Raw genomic sequence first — 19,448 nt, forward strand, 5'->3', positions numbered from 1 at the left:
GTGCTGCGATGAACATTGGGGTACATGTGTCTCTTTCAGATCTGGTTTCCTCGGTGTGTATGCCCAGAGTGGGATTGCTGGGTCATATGGAAGTTCTATTTCCAGTTTTTTAAGAAATCTCCACACTGTTCTCCATAGCGGCTGTACTAGTTTGCATTCCCACAAACAGTGTAAAAGGGTTCCCTTTTCTCCACACCCTCTCCAGCATTTATTGCTTGTAGACTTTTGGATAGCAGCCATCCTGACTGGCGTGTAATGGTACCTCATTGTGGTTTTGATTTGCATTTCTCTGATAATGAGTGATGTGGAGCATCTTTTCATGTGTTTGTTAGCCATCTGTATGTCTTCTTTGGAGAAATGTCTGTTTAGTTCTTTGGCCCATTTTTTGATTGGGTCATTTATTTTTCTGGAATTGAGCTGCTGGAGTTGCTTGTATATTTTTGAGATTAATCCTTTGTCTGTCAATTCGTTTGCTATTATTTTCTCCCAATCTGAGGGCTGTCTTTTCACCTTGCTTATAGTTTCCTTTGTAGTGCAAAAGCTTTTAAGTTTCACTAGGTCCCATTTGTTTATTTTTGCTTTTATTTCCAATATTCTGGGAGGTGGGTCATAGAGGATCCTGCTGTGATTTATGTCGGAGAGTGTTTTGCCTATGTTCTCCTCTAGGAGTTTTATAGTTTCTGGTCTTACATTTAGATCTTTAATCCATTTTGAGTTTATTTTTGTGTATGGTGTTAGAAAGTGTAAAAATATGGAACGCTTCACGAATTTGAGTGTCATCCTTGCGCAGAGGCCATGCTAATCTTCTCTGTATCGTTCCAGTTTTAGTATATGTGCTGCCGAAGCGAGCACGAGAAGTCTTTTCAAATATGTTAGAAAGGAAAGGAGGGAAATGGGAAGAAAGAAGGTATTACAGGTAAGCCATGTGCTATGTTTGTTCATTATTTGATTATTTTTATGGTGAATAATATTGCTAATGGCTTAATATAATACAATTAATGCCAAATAACAGTAATTATAAGGTGATTATAATTAAACTCAACAAGTAAATTTATGAAAAAAAATGAGATAAAGGAAGTAACATGGATACTTCATCAATGAAAATATTACTTAATGAATAATTAATTACACACTTCAAAAATGATGGCATTTGTAGAAAGTCTTCACACTGTTAATTTTCACAGCAGGAAAAAGGATGTCTCCAGAATGCATTTACCAAACAACTGATCTTCACTCAACACAGAGAAATCACTTTGTGGAGTAAGTACACACAGAAGTAAAAATCATGTCTGTCTGGCTAATTCCATTATTTATGCAAAACATCTAAGTCACGAGTGGCGTGTTCATAGTTTTGATATTTCATAACAACTGCTACCATTTTCTGATGATGTATATTGAATACTTCATACACATTTTCTTAAATCGTTAGATCCTCTTAGAAATTCTGCAGGAGGTATTATTTCCTCCATATGATTTCTAGAAAGATATGAGGAACTGATACTCAGAGAATTTAGGTCATGTGCCCATGGTCTCAGCAGCCAATGGTGGAGTCTAGCTTTGACCCTTAATAACACTGATGCCAAAGCCACCTCCTGCTGCCTTCCTTACAGCCCCAGCCTCAGTGGTATTTACAGTGCTTCCCTAACCCACCTTCTAGATTCTCAAAGATACACTTCAAAGGCCTACAGCTTTAAGTAGGCCTTTGAAGTGTATCTTTGAGAATCTAGAAGGTGGGTTAGGGAAGCACTGTAAAAACCACATCCTGAAGACAGGGCTTCTAGACATCTGGCCTCTCTGGATCTGGAGCTGTGGAAGAGGAACAGTAGGGTGATGCTGGGGCAGGAAGTAGCTGATGGAGCAGTCTGTGGGTAGGACAGGACCAGCTGAGTCTGCTGACACCCTGACTACTGATCCATCTCTTCTGTCACTGTGGGCACACACCTCCATGAATAATGGCCGCTGGACCTGGTTTTTAAAACCTGATTCAAACCTTCCATAAGAAAACTTCCTTCTCCAAAACTGCTTTCGCTTAGCACTTTGGCAGTTTTAATTCACACAAAAGGGATTCCTTGACCTTTCATAGGTTCTGGATTGTTTTTGGTTTGGGGAGAGATTTTATCGTAGTTCTGAAGTTTGTTGTTAAATTCGAGGATGTCTTCTCATTGTATCTTGGACAGAGAGAAGTCTGGAGTCCCAAGGAACCAAACCAGTGAAAGAAATCCTACTGCTACCATCTTCCCTGTGCCCTCTGGTGGTGGTGGTGGTGGTGGGTGCTCTCTGTTAGTCGTCGATATTCAAATTAAAGAGAAGAGAGGCAACAGGTGTGATCCACTCAATCAAAGCCTGGCCACACAGCAACGAACACAGAAGCTTTGGAAGAAGAATGAGGGAGAGGAGGAGGTAGCTATAGAGTGACGTGTACACACACACAGGGAGGAGGAGGAGATTTCAGTTAATTCAAGGGACAGATTCATTTCCTGTGGTAACTCTACACCACAGTTATGGTTTAGTTGCCAACTATGATATCACACGTACTTGCTGATGAGAGAGATCCATCCCAGGAAGAGAGTTTAGTGGATAAGGGGGAGTTCCCCTCCTAAATAATCCAGACATTTGAGTCCGTCTCAAGTCAAAAACCGTTTTGCTACCCAAGGTAGGACACTAGTAACAGAAACACTCAAATAACTGCAGACAAAGACAGGTAGAAACAGTCCATCAGAGAAACAAAGAGTACAAAATAGCAAAAGGATCATTGAGACAACTTTCACCAAATCGACTGAATTGGACTTTGGATGAAGAATCAAAAACCATATAGAAAGGAAACAACAGTGACAAGGTCTTTGGAATACTTTTTTTATATAGGTGATTATATAAGTACATATTTGCAGAAGAATTGACAACTGATTACACTTTAGAAATGATTTGAGATTCTTAATAAATAGTCTCCCCAAAATGTTATAAGGAAACTTCTTAAAGAGGGGGAAAGCCCCAAGGTGTATGGAACTCATCCAAATATTCAGTGCTGACTTAATGTTACCAATGTGCCAAAAATGAGCTGAGGAGTACTCATACATCTCTCTCTCTGGCAGACACTTTGGGTGGCTGATCCATCGTTCATTTCCCAATCACCGTCTCTGTTCAATACCTCTAAAATAGAAGCACATTTTTAGCCTTCTTAATAGATTGGGAATGGGGGGAGAGGTGACCGTTCTGGCCAATGGGACAGAAATAAACCTACTGCTTCTGCCTCTTTCTCTTACTCCCCCTTTTGCTGGAATGTATATGTGAAGACTGGAGACAAAATAGCCATTGGGAACCATGAGGTGACAACCTTGAGGATTAAAAAAAATACACTAAGTAGGATATAGTGGACAGTGAAAAAGTTCCTTGATGGGATCACTAATAGGCTCTACCAGCTCTGTACTGCTGACATCTGGAATCCTTTTTGAGAAAAGAATATTTTAAATGTTTAAGCCACTTTAGGAACAGTGAAGATTTCTGTTTCTGGGACCCAAAATGATTACTAACCAATGTAACCTTTAAGGTGCTATAACCTACTCTCAGCTCAACTGGTAAAGAATCTGCCTGCAATGCAGAAGACCCCAGTTCTATTCCTGGGTCAGGGAGATCTGCTGGAGAAGGGATAGGCTACACACTCCAGTATTCTTGGGCTTCCCTGATGCTTCAGGCAGTAAAGAATATGCCTGCAATGCAGGAGACCTGGCTATGATCACTGGGTTGGGAAGATCCCCTGAGAAGATCCCCTGGAGAAGGGAATAGCTACCCACTCCAGTATTCTGTCCTGGGGAATTCCATGGACAGAGGATCCTGGCAGGCTACAGTCCATGGGCTTGCAAAGAGTCAGAGACAACCAGGGAAACTTTCACTTTTACTTTTCACTTTCAACCTACTCTCTGACATTAGGGTGATTTTTCTCTTATTCAAAGAGAGCTGTCAATGAGGTTTTTTTTTTTGTTTGTTTGTTTTTTTAATTTCAAATCTATTTACATGAGAAAAAAGATGCACTTCCCTTTTTTGTTCTTTATTCTCTTGTGGGTTGGCTTCTTGGTGTTGTACTGTTCCTATCTCTTAAAAAAAGCTCAAAAGTGTAAGGACTCTGCCACATCTTTAAATAAAATCAAACTCCAACCTTAGAGGCTGTTCAGGGAGCAGAATCCTCACCTGGTGGCAGAGATGAGAGAAGGAGGATTCTTTAAGGATGGTAACAATCTTCTGTGGGGTGTTCATGAATCAGTGTAGTGTTCAATCTATCATTTCTCTGAGTAGAGATCCTTCCCCATCACGAGGCCTTTTGGATCTTTGGTTTGATAAAGAATGTAAACAGGCTTTTTAATACAAGCTTGCAAAGATCTCAGAAGTAAAAATTCAGACTCCTGATTTCTTGGAGGAAATCCCAAGATACCTACATAAACTTATAGGAAGGATTATAAAACTAAATACTCAAGAACAAGAAACACAATCAAGAACACTGGTAATATTTTTCAAAGTGGAGACTGAGAACAGCCCAAGATTTGCTGCAGAAGACAAGTTCCAGTTTCCCAGAGCAGAGAGCAGTGGACTGGTCTCCTGCCAGAGAGGAAGAATAAGCCCCAATCTGTAAGATTTTGCAAGACTTTGCTAACCCTAGGTAGAAATCTCTTGAGAACAGGCTTCTATCTCTTTCCAATCCCTTGTCCATACTTTTCTTAGATGTGGTTTATACTCAGAAAACAATTGTTATTAAAGATGATGCAAAAGGAATAAAACATTAACTTATTTAATATAATTTGATTCACACAAAAGAAAACTGATAACTTGATAATTACACAGGTAAAAGAATGCTGAATTTTCAAACCCTTTTTTTGTAGTTCATATTTTTAAAAAACCTATCAGTCTTAAAATACAGATCCTTTGTGTATATGACCAGCAAATGCAAATAACTGCATTCTTCAGCAAGGTAATTTTGCTCTTCAACCACACTGCTGAAAACAAAAATCGCAAATATTAACCTGTGATAATTATTAACAATTTAATAAAGAGGCAGTAGGTTAATATTTATCAAAAATAAGCCAAATATTTCCTTTCACTATTTCTTTTTGTCTGATTTAAGAATTCGTTTAAAGCAGGTACTTCATTATATGCTTCCTATTTTTTCAAAATACAACTAATCTTATTTATTTATAGAAACTAGTGAGTAGTTGCCACATATACTGATTTTAAATTTCTCTCAAGAAATCTCTTTTTTTATTTCATTCGTATTAATAAAATCATGGGCTTCCCTGATAGCTCAGTTGGTAAAGAATCTGCCTGCAATGCAGGAGACCCCAGTTGGGTTTCTGGGTCAGGAAGATCCTCTGAATAAGGGATAGGCTACCCACTCCAGTATTCTTGAGCTCCCCTTTTGGCTCAGCTAGTGAAGAATCTGCCCGCAATGCGGGAGACCAGGGTTCGATCCCTGGGTTGGGAAGATCCCCTGGAGAAGGGAAGGCTACTCACTCCAGTATTCTGGCCTGGAAAATGCATTGGACTATACAGTCCATGGGGTTGCAAAGAGTCGGACATGACTGAATGACTTTCACTTTCAATGAAACCGTGGTGCCTTGGATAATTCACTTGGAGAGCTTTAGAGACTTTAGAATTCTTCTAATTTTGAACATAAGCATTGTCCCATTGAACAGGTTTTTTTCTTACTGTAGTTTAATAAAACAAATATTCTCAAAAGAGACTTAGGGACAAGGAAACATTATAGTGTCTTCACACAAATCCATTTTGAGGAATAGAAAGTAACGACCTTTTTTAAAAATTTTTTTTCATGATGAATTTCATTTGTGAATCACATCTAAAGCTGAATGTGTCTTTGGGAATAATTTTAATCTCTGTTGGAGATTAGAAAATATGAGATTATTTCTTCCTTTCTATCCTCATCAGTGTGACCCATCTCAGTAAACCACATTTTTAATATTATCTCAAAATATTGACATACTGTTTTTGTACAGTATTAATAAATGTTTTACATTGCCACAAATAATAGCTTACTGCAATGCCACTGCATTCATTCAATCTTTTGCCAAATTTTATTAAACATCTGCTATGTTCTAGGCATTGGGCTTCCCTGGTGGCTCAGTGGTAAAGAATCTGCCTGCAATGCAGGAGATGCATGCAGGAGATGCAGGTTCAATCCTTAGGTCAGGAAGATACCCTGGAGAAGGAAATGGCAACCCACTCCAGTATTCTTGCCTGGAAAATCCCATGGACAAAGGAACCTGGTGGGCTACAAGTCCAGGGGGTCGCGAAAGAGTCTGACATAACTTGACAGCTAAACATAATAGCCATCTTCTAGGCAATGTGGCATATACACCATTTAGTTCTCCAAACATAATTATGCATAGCTCCTCATCACAAATAGTTATAAAATACATAATTTAAAATGGGTCCAACCCCACAATCTTTCGAGTACTATTTGTGTGAGTGGGTGGGTGTGTTTTGTGCATTATACTTTGGAGAACTAATATGGCAATTGGCTTGTCTGTGTGGAATAAGACAATTCCATTAATAGTAAGCTATTTAATTTACCAGACTTCATTTTCACCCCTGTAAACTGGAGAGAAACAGTTATCTTAAAGTATTGCGGTGGTTAGAGATAATTCACTTTAAATTCTTGTCACCTAATGGTTAGGCACTCATGAAATGTTAGCTATTTCAACCTTTGATGAGAAATGTTCTCTGACTTCAATTCTGTTGTTTATCCATTGAGTTGGGTGTGGGAAAGTTCACTCCTATTGACTATTCATTGAACTGAATGTTTTGCACCAAGTTGCTGTGTAAGAAACCCTTCAGTAATCTCAAACTCAGAAATGAGTCCAATTATTTGATTACGGATGAAAAGTATAAATATGACTCCATTAGAGGCTGATCCTTTAAGGCAGATACTCAATTAAAATGTCTTATACTGACACTTTGCCTTTCATAAATCTTTCTGGGGAGGACATTCAAATTGCAAGTAATTTTAGCCTCTGGTCTTGATTTTCCACAATCTCTTAATGAGAAAATCAGCACATATTATTTTCAAAAAAAAATTTTATTTCTGCCTTGAGAAAAAGTAGTAAGAAGAGTTGTGTGTCTTAAATATTTACAATGACAAACACTTATTCCATAACTTTAAACATTGTTATTTTATAAATATTTAAGATAAGGATAATCTAGTTTTTACTTACAAGATTTAAAGCAAATTAATTCCTCATTAGCTACGGAAGAAGACACTTTGAAACAAGTTGTTTATTTTACAACAGGAGAGTGATGTGCCAATGGAAACAATTAAACTAGAGCTGCCACCAAAAATCAGCAGCCCAGTCAGTGGAACATAATAGCAAATAATCCACTGACTAACTTTCTATTCCCTTTTTCAAGCCCATGTTCTTACAAAAAAGTAAAGCAACAACTATATATACACACACACACACACACACACACACATATATATATATATATATATCCCATATTTCATTAAAATAAATCACCAATTGGGTTCAAAGAGTAATCATGCTATTAATATACAACAGTGTGTCTAAAAAGGTTAACTGCAACTGTAGAGAATTCACAGATGGTGCAGAGGGTGATGGGTGTATGAGGCAAATTCTGAATATATATACATAGATATTATCTCATGAACACACACACAAAAATCTCCTGACAAAAGTTAAGTGGATCCAGTGTACCACTTGTAAATATCAGATGCTGAAAGCAGCAGCTGATACCATACATAAACTTATTTGTAGAAAGATATATTTTATATAACAGTGTTTTATTGATAGAGTAAGGAGGTAAAGTCACATGCAAATTACTGTCAAGAATGAAAACAACAGCAACCCTTAAGACTATCTCTTAGAACTAAAAACAATTTATCCAAAAGATGATATTTGGGCAAATTTTGAACGTGTGGCTAATATTTCTTAAATATTTTTTCTTTAAGAAAATGTAATGCTTTCCATACTGAGGCATATCTACCTTACCCACTGCACTCCTACATGACCATCTGTGCCACAGAAATCATAAGCAGCCTGCTTGACATAAAAAGTGGGGATAGATGAGGTTTGCACGTCTCTACCCTTTCTCTGTTCACAGTCTTCTGAGATAGTGTTCTCTGTTTCCCAAAAATGGCAGGGTATTAGATTTCTAGTACAATGGCTCCCAGTGCTTAACTATTTCCCTTGACTTATTTCTACTTAATTAAAAGAATAATTATTAACAGTTACAGAATAAATAAAACACTGATGTATTTTTTTACATTGCTGAGCATTTTGTGTACTTTTGACAGTTCAATCTTAAATTCAAATTCCCTTCCCCCACCATAAATTAAGGAGCATATATTGCCATCTAGTGTCCTTCTGAAATAACACTTCTACCAGGATCTTGAAATAAAGCATGTTAAATTAGACAAAGAGAATGTACAATTTTTGCAAGTAGGTAATTTGGATTTTCTGAAGGAGATGAGAATACCAGAGCACCTGACCTGCCTCTTGAGAAACCTGTATGCAGGTCAGGAAGCAACAGTTAGAACTGGACATGGAACAACATGCTGGTTCCAAATAGGAAAAGGAGTACGTCAAGGCTGTATATTGTCACCCTGCTTGTTTAACTTATATGCAGAGTACATCATGAGAAACGCTGGGCTGGAAGAAGCACAAGCTGGAATCAAGATTGCTGGGAGAAATATCAGTAACCTCAGATACGCAGATGACACCACCTTTATGGCAGAAAGTTAAGAGGAACTAAAGAGCCTCTTGATGAAAGTCAAAGAGGAGAGGAGAGTGAAAAAGTTGACTTAAAGCTCAACATTCAGAAAACTAAGATCATGGCATCTGGTCCCATCACCTCATGGGAAATAGATGGAGAGACAGTGGAAACAGTGTCAGACTTTATTTTTATGGGCTCCAAAATCACTGCAGATGGTGACTGCAGCCATGAAATTAAAAGGTGCTTACTCCTTGGAAGGAAAGTTATGACCAACCTGGATAGCATATTAAAAAGCAGAGACATTACTTTGCCAACAAAGGTCCGTCTGGTCAAGGCTATGGTTTTTCCAGTGGTCATGTATGGATGTGAGAGTTGGACTGTGAAGAAAGCTGAGCGCTGAAAAATTGATGCTTTTGAACTGTGGTGTTGGGGAAGACTCCTGAGAGTCCCTTGGACTGCAAGGAGATCCAACCAGTCCATTCTAAAGGAGATCAGTCCGGGGTGTTCATTGGAAGGACTGATGCTGAAGCTGAAACTCCAGTACTTTGGCCACCTCATGTGACAATTTGACTCGTTAGAAAAAGCCCTGATGCTGGGAGGGATTGGGGGCAGGAGGAGAAGGGGATGACAGAGGATGAGACGGTTGGATGGCATCACCAACTCGATGGACATGGGTTTGAGTAAACTCCAGGAGTTGGTGATAGACCGGGAGGCCTGGTGTGTTGCGACTCATGGGGTCGCAAATAGTCGGACACGACTGAGCGACTGAACTGAACTGAACTGATCTCACAAGGTTGTTGTGGGAATTAAGTTAGTTAATATTTGTGAAGATCTTAGAACAATACGTGGAAAATAGTGGGTCCTATACAGGTGTTTATGTGGTTAGTATCATAATTAGTTGTGAAACCATCTCATGACATCTTCAGCCTACCTCCAGAACACATATTCTGAACATAGTATCTATGAATTATTTTTTTTACTGAAATATAATCCTTCCTAGTTCTAGGAGCCTCCAGTTCCCACAACAATACATATTGTGTGATAGGGGGAAGTGGTAGGACAGCAAAATCTGTCCTGGGAAATGCCTTTATCAGGAACTTTGCCTTTCTGCCAAAAGCACTGCGAGTCCAGGTTATATCAGACATATATTGCTGCCTAGATTCCTACTCCATAACCAGCAGGTTTAGATTGGGGAAAATGTCCAGATTCTCTTAAAGTCTAGATATCAGCTGGGGAAATGCAAACCATCGTAAGGCAAAAAGAGGCAGGTAATTATCAGATGGTGCAAATAAATATACAAGAAGGTATAAGAGTAAGGCTTGGCCTTGAAGAAACTAGAGCCTTTAATCTCTGCCATTTCAGATGTAGCTAAATATATAGTCCTCTCTTTTTTGAAAGCCACACTGCCAGTTCTTCATGACCTATGTCCTGCTTTCTCTTACTTTAAAATGATGTTTAAAATCCATTATAATAAGCTAATCACTTCTATGTTAGAGACCAAAACACCACTATACTGTTTTTTTAAGCTCTTCTCTGCCTAAAAGTCAGTGATTTCAGGAGATACATTGGGTGGTGGACCTCATATGACAAGAGTCAATGCTGCCAGATGAGACAAACAAGTTTCCATCCTTGGTAACTGACCTGTCCCCATCACAATGTAGAATTTCTATATACAGTTTATTGTAAAATAAAAATTTATTTCCTCCAGTGTTTTCAGTATTTTGGAACTAAAAATATCAGAGGAATTCTTTCTTTCATGATTTTAATAACAAATATGGAACACTACAATTATATGGCATGAAAAACGTAAAATATCTGTCTCCTTAGAGAAAAAAACTTGCTAACCCCTATTTTAAATTGACAAGTGTGCCTTTTATCCAGGAGTTCCAGCTCATTCTAAGATTGTATCTTAAGGGAACAAGTGAACAAATAAAGACACAGGCAGGGATGTCCACTGTAATGGTGTGCAAAATAGCAAGAAGTTTAAAAACAATCTAAAGTACACAAAAGATAATTTATAAATATATATATAATAAAAAGGCATATAGATTCAGAACATATACCAAAATATTGACTATTAAAAATGGTTGAAAAGGGTGAGATTTGATGTGACACAGAAATGCTTGAACAACAACGATCATGCCACACCTAACTCTCACTGAATAATAAACACAGACCGGCTACTGTGCTATTATTCCCTTTACATGTAGTATTACCTTCAATTTATAAGTTACAACATTGAGGTTTGGAAAGATTATATATGTTCTGAGTCAAGTAACACAACTTGAAAGTGGCAGAGCTGAACAGAGATCTGCCTGTTTTCCCAAAGAGAGAGAGAGAGACAAAGCTAATAGATTACAGCTTACAGAAGAGCCACTGGCACTTCAAAACACTCTGCATAGCCATAAAATGACTACAAAAGAACATTTTCCCCCTTGAACTGCTTGATAGTGAGCTGCTGATCTCAGAACCCCAAAACACTTTCATGTTATTTCATCAAACTAGAACATTCTCCCATGTAACTACAATACAATGATCATCATTAAAGCCAGAAATTAACATGGATATATTTCTGCCCTATAACACTCATATACCAATTGTCCCAAGAATGACTTTATAGCAAAAATATCCTACTCAGAACCATTCACTGTACTTCCCTGTCATGCCCTTTTTAGCTATGGCCTATTTCCTATCTTTCCTTGACTTTCAAACTTTGACACATTTGAAGATTGAAGGTCAGGTATTTTGCTAAATGTCCCTCGTGGGTTTGTCTGCTATAACCTCATGGTTAGATTATAAGCACATTTTGTTCTGTTTTCTTTTTTTGTCATCTTAATGATTTAAATTTGCCCCATTAGTGGTAGTGCTCATGTTATTATTATAAATGATGTTCAGTGGTTCTTCTCCACTGCAAAAATAACTTTTTTTCTCCAGAAATTTTTTTTGGTAATGATTTACTTTGAAATGGTACAAAATTTATTTTTCTCTTCAAAATTATTCATTTACTTATATATGGTTAGATTCATGGTTTCCTGTTTTATGCAATGATTAATAATGATTAATCTGTTACTAGCATTATTGAAGCTTCCCAGGGGGCGCTATTGGTAAAAAAAAACCCACCTGCCAGTGCAGGAGACATAAGAGATCCTCTGGAGGAGAGCATGGAAATCCACTCCAGTATTCTTGCCTAGAAAATCCCATGGACAGAGGAGCCTGGTCCGTAGGGCCACAAAGAGTTAAACCTGACTGAAGCAACCTAGTACACAAGCACACTAACATTATTTATTTTAATGCTCAAATTACACTTAATTTGGCAAAGAGAGTCCACTCCAAACTGACTTTTATGTTGCTTTGACATGGATCATCACTCTTTGTGCATTTTCTTATTTTCTGGCACAAAACTGGTTCCTATTAGTGGATAATATTAATACATTCAGAAAATAAAAGATATGAACATAAAGTGTGCTCATTTTTACTGATATCTCACCTTTCCCAGACCTTTTCAGTGGACAAAAAAAAAAAAGGAATGAATGAAATTAAACAAAACACACACACACACACACACACACACACTTCCATGAAGTCATACTGATACTTCGAATTCCAGTCTACCAAAACTGAAGGTATTCCTTTCAGTTTTCTCACTTTTGATATTTGATCTCCCTTCTCTGACAGTGTGCAAGTAAGCTCCCATTGTCCTTAATTTTCTTGTTTCTCTATTAATACCCCTGTTCATAACCAATATTTCATCTCTTCCAATCCCCACCTTGGGCTCCAACAATTAATGTGGGGCCATCCCTAATAGGTTAGCCTCAGTCCTTATCTATTTGTATCCAACACACCAAGCTGGGCTTCTCCCACCACCCACAACATTGAGGCAGACCTTTCTGCCCGGTTTCACCTGTTTCCCTGTGCCAGGGTCACTGTGGCTCCCTTACCTTCTAGCACAAGTTTTCTGTCACTCTGCCCAACATAATGGCTTTAGAACTTGGTTATCCATGAGGGGAAAAATAGGGAAAGGAAAAAATTGGGAAGAATCAGCCAATCACAAAATTTAATACCACCCAGCATAATGCAAAGTTGGGATGAGAGAGTGGAGGAATATGTTCATGGAATAGGACATTCTACAGAATATGTCCAAGAGCTGAGAAAACGTGAACTGTTAGAAAAATTAACCTAGAAAGATAATAATGTGGCTGTGTTGTTGACAAATATTCGCTAAAAGTGAAGAGACGGTAGAGAAGAAAAAAGTTTCTGGATTTGGGAGAAAGAAAAATATGTCTTCTATGAATGAGGACTTTGATGTCTTTTAATACAGAGAGAAGTATCTCCTTTATTAAGACTCTGCGTTATAGACAGTGTGGCTGTGCATCTCAGATTTTCTAAGTCAGTCACAATTGTTGATAATTTTATCTTCTCATTCAGTCTTGTTCATACAAGTATAACTAAATCTATTGTAAGGGATTGGTAAGCCTGTGTGTGTGTGTGTGTGTGTGTGTGTGTGTTTATACATCAGAACCAAATCTTTTGTTATTTCACAAGATCCTATTTTAGAGGAAGATATGATCATTCTAACCACATAATTTTGATTTGACAATTGACTTTTTATTTATTTTTTTTTTAATTTTTTATTTTATTTATTTATTTTTTTTATTAGTTGGAGGCTAATTACTTCACAACATTTCAGTGGGTTTTGTCATACATTGATATGAATCAGCCATAGATTTACACGTATTCCCCATCCCAATCCCCCCTCCCACCTCCCTCTCCACCCGATTCCTCTGGGTCTTCCCAGTGCACCAGGCCCGAGCACTTGCCTCATGCATCCTACCTGGGCTGGTGATCTGTTTCACCATAGATAGTATAGATGCTGTTCTTTTGAAACATCCCACCCTCACCTTCTCCCACAGAGTGCAAAAGTCTTTAAAAAGATTGTACGGGGTGATTCTAATGATCCAAGGTCTCCTAAATTACTTAGCATCCACATCAAAATCTCACCCACTGCTCTATATTCATCTCATAACAGAAGCACCAAGAATCCATGCTACTTCCGTAACAATCATTTTAGGTATTACAAGATAATGATAATCTATATTAGACTTTATACTAAAGTATTTTGCATATTATGGGGTCAAGCAGTACATAGCTGTACAATACAAATCCATCCCCACTTATAAAATAAGAAACTGATCTAGTCACTTATGTAGTTTTAAGAGCACAACTTTTAAACACAGAACAGGAATTCTTAATCTGGTCCTTTTGACTTCAGTATATGTGTGAAATACTACTTCATCATGCTGCCAAAAGAAGATGATACGGAATTTATAAATATTTGATGCCACTGGGAGCATGCACTAGAGGAAGGAAAACAAGCCCTCCACATGAAGTCTTCTACAATATCCATTTTTACTTTGAAAAAGCAAACAGGACCTGGAGATGTTAGGCTGAAAGGCTGAAAGCCCAACTTGGCAACTTCTTAGGGCCTAGAGCAAGTTATTTAACTTCTCTGTGCCTCAGTTTTTTCACTCAAAAATGGTTAAAAAAAAAAAATCTGTTTCCTAAGGACCAAATGAAATAATGCATAAAGTACTAAATGCAGTACCTGGCACATGGTAAACATAATTAATTTTTATTGTTATTATTGCAATTGATGATGGTATTGTTATTTCATAGCCCCTAGCCATGCTTTTACATCTGCTGCTTATTTCCTAAGATTAATTTCATCAGGGTTAAAGGTTGAAACTTGAGGAATGACAATCCTTGACAAGACTAACCCATCCTTAATTATGACAGTTTACGAAGTCCTAGTACATAGCATCAAGCAATCAGTTAATGTGCAAATACTTCGTAAGCACCACCTATGTGCCAGATGCTATTCTAGACATTAAAGAATATTTCCTATAGGAAAATACAAATGATTTCCTCGCCATCACTGAACTTTCCATCTTGCTGGTTCTTAAGTGTGCTTCATGCCCAGAGTAAAAATAAGAGACTGAGATATAGTGCCTATTCTCTGGCAAACATTCTAGAGACGTAAGAGTCACAGAAGGCACAATTAGAGAGTTATTTAATGATAAAAATATTGGCCCTTAAGTACAAAGGTGCCAAGATAAATCAACCCAAAACAGAGCATGTTGCCTCTGTGTAGGTTCCTTGAAAGAGAAGCAAAAATGGAAATATTAAATAAAACAGTGTTCAGTCTGAAAACTGGAGGCATTGAGAGGGCTCTCTTTGCTAGTACTACATTTTTGTTTGCAATAATGAAATATTTCAGATATAAAGGGAATATCAACACACACTGTGAACACCTGTATATGTATCTTGCAATCAAAGAAATAAATATCTATTGATTGACGCTTTCTGTGAATTCCTTCTTACTGTCTATGAATATCACAGATGATTGCATCTGATCAGCTGCCCAATGGCTGTATCTTCACTTTTTCTGTATCTTCATGGATAAGATTATTCAAGTACTTCAAGGGTATGAATAGCCAACTACTTATAAAAATGCTTTTTAGTAAAACAAATGCCTTTAAATGAGCCAAAACAGTCACTCATTGTCTGCTTTTTAAATGATTCCAAAGTTCAGAGTCAAGCAAAGTCATTTACCTGATATCAGGCAATGTGCCAGGCCCACTCACTAACTCTGGTTTATTTAATTTCCATCATGATCTTAAAATGATCACTGTTTAACAGACAAACCAAACCTCCAGGGGATCACTCTTGAGCCCACTCAGCATCACCAACCTACCTATGAATGTGTTAAAAAGCTTAATGGAACTCCAGGACTGGCTTTATCCCACACTGACTTTAAGCCTTACTTTCCATATCTGCAAAGTAGAGACAGTAATAATATCCATGATTAGAATAGTAGATAAAATAACCCATCTATGGTGCTTAGCACAGTATCATGAAGAGTAGATAGAAGCTCAACAAATAGTAACTGCTATTATTCTTTCTCATGAGAAAGACCTGCAAAAGACCATTCATGACATAAAGACATCATGGCTTCTCTCCTCGTTTAACTGCCATAGCCCAGCTTGTCCTCACCCTTCTCTCCACAGGGAAAACTAGAATTGGCTTGGAAATAACCTCAATTGGAACACTGGTGAAAGGTCCGACCCTGTAGGGAAGTCTGAGTGAAGTGATTGGTGTGGCTACATCAGTGGCTTTGTTCAATGGTCTGGTCTCCAGGCTACAGACTAAGTTGAAAGATCAGTGCTTTCTCTACCTCTTATCAAAGAAGCATCACATGTTACACTGTTAAGAGGAGTATATAGGAGTTATTGTTATTTTATGAATGAACGCTTTGGAATTTAAAAAAAATTGACTATTTTATGGGTGCAAGTTGGTGATGCCTCTGTCACCCTAAAACAAATATTATTACAAAATAAAACTTATAAAACTATTTGAAACTGATATTTTTTAAGTCAAAAGAAGAAGAAGAGGAATAAAATGGATATTTCCTGGCAAGCTAGGGCAGTTTTAGTTGTCTCAGGTTTGCTGTAAAATAATGTGTTTGCAGAGAGCTGTGAGAGGAAATTTCTCTAGATTCAGATCCAAGGACTTTATCTGTTCTTCCCTGGAGGGAGCCTGGTGTGTTCTAAAAAATCAACTAGTACAGAGTCTTTTGCAGACTCACCGGTTCAGATGCCAATAAAAATATTTTTGGATCAACCCACTGACATTTTTATAAGGAGCATGAAAAATTCTATATTGAAAGAGCCAACTTCCACAAACCCCATAGGCCTTTCCTTCGGCCAAGAACAATATTGAAGTGAATAAGAGTACTTGACAGGACCAGATTTGAAGTGTTCTTTTCATGTGGGAAGTGTGGGAAGATTTACCAGCTTGTTGTTGACCTTTTCCGCAGACACATTTTGATTTGTTTCCTACTCTGTGTAAGAAACTTGTTTGAATTCTCCACCAAGACGAGAAGATGGTAATTTGGTGATTGATGAAATGGGCCAGAACCACAGGTCATTTCTGAACTCCAAGTTTCCTCCAAGAAAAAACAGTTTTACACTTGCATCTCAGGATGAAGGTTACTTGAGCGTCTATACCCTGTGGCACAGAGAGAACCTCTCAGCATAGGCAGCAAGGCCCCTACCTGCACAACAATCTTGTCTGCCAATGCAGCCTTAACCTCCCTGCCCTGACTGGAGTCCAGCTACAATGTTACTCTTTCTGGTACTTGAATGTAATCAAGTTCATTGCAACCTGGGTCCTCTGCCAACTCTCTCCTTTTCCCTGAATGATCTTTCTCTCAATTTCCCTCATTTCACCACCAAACTCTCTTCTACTTGTATCAAGCTGGCTCGTCCTAAGCCTTCAGCCAAAACTTTCACTTCTTCAATGAGGATATCCTTATATGTCAGTATATTTTAAGCCCTTTGTTATTTTTGGTTGTAGTCTGTTGTAGCCTGTAAATTTTTGATAGTTCCTCTACAAATACTCCTATGACCTGCAGCTCACTACTACAAATTAAGTCTATTTTAAATGTTTTGACCAGACTTTATCACTAGAAAATAATTCTTAATTTAAAAAAAAAAATCTCTCTGTAAGCTGAGTGTAGGATACATTAGCTAATTAAAAGTTTTTGTGCTAAATCAGGTAATTGAAAGGAGCATATGCAAAGGCCCTGAGATCAGAGAGACCTCATTACACTGGAAGAATTTGAGTAAGATTGATATTCTTGGAGTAGAGGACAGGAGGCTGGAAAAATTGACACTTATTTTCCATATTAATTTTTAAACTTAATCCTACACAAAGAGACCGAAGGGAAATGGTGTGATATTTTTAATGCTGTGTAACATGATGGACTGGAAAAGGGCAAGAGTTTGTCAACCCCAGAAACATCCTTCAAATTCCATCTTCGTCTCCAAACCCATTGATTCTGCCTTAATTCATGCTCTATATCTTGACACGTCAAGTATCTGGTTTATGATTTCTCTCTTTCATAACTGGTCTCTCAGCTTCCAATATGTGTGATGTGCATGTGCATCCCTTTTTTCTGGTCATCAGCAAAATCATAAAAAGTTTCAGGGTTGATCTGGAGTAAAATCCCGGATGCACTGCCTATAAGCTTTGTGGCCATAGGTGAGTCAGTTATCCTCTCTTGCCTTCAAATCCATCATCAGTGAAATGAGAATAATAGTGTCTAGTTTGTAGGGTTATTCTAGTTCATTAACTTTATGACACCCATAAAGTACCTACTATAGGGCTAAAATATATAAGAGGAACATAATAAGTAGGGGCTCCTATAGTTTGTTTTTTATATTCTGTTATAAAAAGTAGATTGTATAGGTCCTCCGACAAGCAGGATTGTAGAGAGTTAACTTGTTCTTGGAGACAGAAATTATTCCAGAGAGAGGCCATGCATATCTCTCCAGCCTGCTCTGCTAATAACACCACTTCCTCACCCTGTCTCCACACTCCAGGCACATCACCATTCTCACCCTCCCTGTATATCTCCAATTCCATGGCTTCTGCACATATTGATCTCTCTGTATATAATGGCCATCCCTATTTATTCACTTGGAAAACTCCAAGTCATCTTTTAGGACCAAATGTACATTTATACTTATCTCTACAGTCACAAACATTTTTAAGCACCTATATGAGTAATTCCCTATGTTTGAGTCAAAGATAGAAATTACACATAGAAAAGGCACTGGCTGGAATAGAGATAAGTTATTTAGAATCAGAAGCTCTGAATTATTATTGGTTTTATAAGCATGGAGAAATTCCCTGTCTGAGAGTCAGTTGTTTCATCTTTATCATGAAGGCATTAATTATTACAGATTTATGAGATATGTGGGGCATACAAATGAAATGAGATTATGGTTATGAAACCTTAAAACTTAACTCAGTTATTAGCTGTTTTTAACACAGCATCTTATACCTTTATGAAGGGTAGAATTTAACACATAGAAAAACCAAATAAAAGCACACATAGAAAACTCTGCATTAAAATGTGCATAGAAATATAGACAAGTTCTGGTTGCAGGTGGCAATGCAACAGGATGCTGACCTCCCAGAAACATGCCAAATTCACAGCTATATATGAAACAATGCTCTCTGGGAGGGGGAGAAAAAAAAAAAAACATAGAAACTGGCTGAATGATTTCACATTGGGCAAAAGAGAGAGACAGGTAGACACAATCTCACCATAATCCCCACCCCTGGTGCTGTGACCCAGAGTTGTTAGGAAACTCAGTACCCACATTTTGTGTGGGAAAGGCCCATTTGCATGTCTTGGAACACTGGGCTGAGGGATAGGCGTCTGATCTGACACATCTATGTGGGCCTGCTGCAATATAACATGATACCATATAAATGTAATACACAGAATTCAATTCACATAGAAAAATATATTTATAAAACACCATATAAATATTCAGATAATGATAGCAATTCAAGAAAAGTTATGTGTAATGATGTGATTAGTTAATTCTATAACAAATGAGACAAAATGTCCTGTGAGTTAATGGTCAAGGGTGTCAACGTGGAAGAAGTGTGACTTAAAGACCAAATAGGATTCATATATAGCAGGAGAAGGCTGCCTGTGCTTCCTTACAGGGCTCCAGAGCTGGAGTTACAGAGTAGCTGGTATACATTCTCAAGGGTTGGGGTAGAGGAGTGGTTTGCTACTTCATTTATATCATCTTGATGACTGATGAAGCTGAGACAAGTCTTATATATTCATTGATCAT

At 37.7% G+C, this 19,448-nt stretch overlaps 1 non-coding gene across 1 annotated transcript; it reads right to left on the reverse strand.

Moving 5' to 3' along the window:
- Nucleotides 1–745: 745 nt before the first annotated feature.
- LOC122709692 lies at nt 746–852 on the reverse strand. Its single transcript, XR_006345666.1, has one exon. It is a non-coding gene; the product is annotated as a U6 spliceosomal RNA (small nuclear RNA).
- Nucleotides 853–19,448: the final 18,596 nt, after the last annotated feature.

This window comes from Cervus elaphus, chromosome 15, assembly GCF_910594005.1.
Source record: "Cervus elaphus chromosome 15, mCerEla1.1, whole genome shotgun sequence".
NCBI classification, from domain to species: domain Eukaryota; kingdom Metazoa; phylum Chordata; class Mammalia; order Artiodactyla; family Cervidae; genus Cervus; species Cervus elaphus.